Source organism: Pinus tabuliformis, chromosome 2_1 (genome assembly GCF_031772625.1).
Source record: "Pinus tabuliformis cultivar Carrire ecotype Pingquan chromosome 2_1, CPIR1, whole genome shotgun sequence".
Classification (NCBI taxonomy): Eukaryota; Viridiplantae; Streptophyta; class Pinopsida; order Pinales; family Pinaceae; genus Pinus; species Pinus tabuliformis.
In genome coordinates this window covers 42,791,201-42,794,219 of record NC_142299.1, presented here as the reverse complement: position 1 = coordinate 42,794,219, position 3,019 = coordinate 42,791,201, and positions in this window count along the sequence as shown.

Below are 3,019 nucleotides of genomic sequence, written 5' to 3'. Positions count from 1 at the left end.
GAAAATGGTTTGAGCGGCGGGGCGATATTGATCGCACCGCTTTAGGACCTACGGCAGTAATCGTACAAAGGTGCGTGATTCCACTTATCGCGCGACGCGTGGCGGACGAAACATAACGAAAACCAATTTATCGCGAGTTAACGCGCGGTTAAGTTATGGCAGCGGGGGAAGCGGATGCCATCAGATTGCATGGTAGATGATCAGACGGTGGAGGAAATAAACGGGTGAATTTTTCATTGAATGCAGTGGGGATCGTTAGATCAAGGCGCGACGATCAACAGCTGCGATTAAATGCAATGAGTTATGAAAGCGCCAAGTTATATGGTCGGGTCTTATGGTAGGTTTGAGCTTCACACTTAGGACTGGGGCTAAAAAGGGGCTTTGTCATATTTCGGAGGGTTTATTCGGGGAATGGAGAGGTTTTAGGGGTGAACGGGAAGAGGAAAAAAGGAGAAAATGACCAAATGTGAGCTTTCCTTTGAAGACAACCGAGCAGACCAAGCCTGTCTCTGACCTTAGAAAATCATCGTTGTATAGCAGAGCTAACAGGTACTCATCTTGTTGAATGTGTGTTATTTTTTCTTTAACATCGTTATGTGAACTATTTTGATAACAAATATTTTCATGCTCTCGTGTGTCTCTCCTAGGTTAGTACTATTACTTCCTTCTAGAGACTCAATATTGTCTTCCACTTGTGAAGGTATCCTTTTACACATTTCAATTGGCGTTTCACAATGTCAACTTACTTGCTTGTTCAAGTTCTATGTATATAATATATTATGTTATCCGTTGCAACCAAGACGAACCTTTGTGTTATGGTGGTTGGGTCGATACTCCAAAAGGGGCTCCTACTCCAAATGGTGTGAGGTCTAATTGGGACTTCAAATCAGGGAGACCCCTTGTATGTTAGCAGTATATAGTACTATCAACATATGCCTTACAGATTCACATGTCACTGAGGAGAAGAGGATGAATTTGGAACCCACTCTAGAGAAGGGCATTCCTATGGGTTACAATGAGACCAGTAAAGCATATCGTATATATATTCCTATCTAATGGAAATTTGTCCAGAGTGGGATGTGAGATTTGAGGAGAAGAGGTCCTTGAATAGGTCTCAAGAGGTTGATCAGGTATAGCAGTAGGCTCCTCAATAGGGATGACCGAGTCTAGGATCACCTGATGTAGGATCTTCATGTGCAAGATCTCATAGTCTAAGATCACCTTTAACCATAGTAAAGCCTTCTTCATCAAGAGGAGAGGCTCGAGTTGAGGATTTTTCCATACAAGTAGAGGATGCTATTATAGGGAAGAGGAAGCCAATATGGCTTCATGATACCCTGAAGGAGGCACAAGAGGTACTAGGGAAACTCAAGTGGTCAGTGAGGGAGAGAAGGCCACTAGAGAGGTTGGGTGGATTTGTGGCAGATCTTGTTAAGATAGAGCCATCTAGTTATGAGGAGGTAATCAGTCAGCAAATCTAGAGGGATGCCATGGTGGAGGAGTATGCCTCCATCATGAAGAATGATGTCTAGGAGACAGTATTGATACCTAAGGGGAAGTTTGTGGTGACTTATAGGTGGCTCTACAAGATCAAACATGTTGTTGATGGAAGTGTAGTGAATTTCAAAGCTTGTTTTGTGGCACAGGGGTTCTCACAAGTAAAGGGAGTTGACTATGAGGAGACCTTCACACCATTTTCTTGTTACAGTTGCATTAGAGTAGTCATATTTATAGCAGCTGAGATGGGTTGGATGATTCACCAAATGGATGTGAAGAATGCATTTCTCAATGGTGTTATACAGGAGGAGGTTTGCATTAAGAAACCACAGGGCTATGAGGTGCATGGGAGGGAGTCTCATGTGTCTAAGCTTAAGAAATCCTTGTATGGACTGAAGTATGTGCTAAGGGCATGGTACGAGAGGATAGATGCCTACTTGCAGTAGATGGGTTTCTAGAAGAGTGATGTAGATATGAACCTCTATTTCATTATGGTTGGTGACGATCCACTCATTCTAGTTTTGTATGTGGATGACTTGTTTATTATAGGATAGGACAAACTCATCCAATAATGCAAGAGAGATCTTGCTTTAGAGTTTGATATGACCGATATGGGACTACTGCATTACTTTTTGGGTTTGGAGGTTTGGCAAGAGGATGGGCATATCTTCATTGGCCAAGGCAGGTATTCAGGTGATACCTTGAGGAGATTTTGTATGGAGGGTTGTGGACCTATGGCTACTCCTATGATCACCAACTAGAAGAAGTTTCATGCTTCAGATTCTAAGTTGGTGAACCCAGGTTGGATCATCAACTAATTGGTTCTTTGATGTATTTGGTCAACACTAGATTAGATATCTATTTCGTATTCAACACGTTGAGCCTTTTTATGATGCAGCCAAAGAGAGTGCATTGGGTGGGTGTGAAACATGTATTGAGGTACGTATAGGGAGCAGTGGATTATGGTTTGGACTATGTTAGGGGAGATGGAGTTAGATTGATTGGTTGCATAGAATCATATTGGGCTGGAAGTGCTAGTGACTAGAAGAGTACTTATGGGTGTTTTTGTCATTGGGCTCAACAAATGTATCATGGTTCAGTAGGAAACAGAGGTTAGTGGCACTAAGCAGCGCAGAGGTAGAGTATATGTCAGTTATTCAGGAAGGTTGCAAGGCATTGTGGCTTCGCAATATGCTACATGGATTATTTGGTCATAGGTTGAGACCAACTACAATATATTGTGATAATCAGAGTTGTATTAAACTCTATGAGAATCCAGCGTTTCATGATCATTCAAAGCACATTGAGGTCAGTAACCACTTCATCAAAGTTTGGGTTCAGAGGGGATTTTTGAATCTTGAGTATATATCCATTGATGAACAAGTAGAAAACATTATCACCAAGTCATTGTCAAGGGGAAAGCATGTATTCTTCAGAGATGGGATGGGAGTGGTGAGAAACACCTACCTTGGTAAGAGGGAGCATTGAAATTAAGGGTACCAAGGAGGTGTTTCCTAGGCAT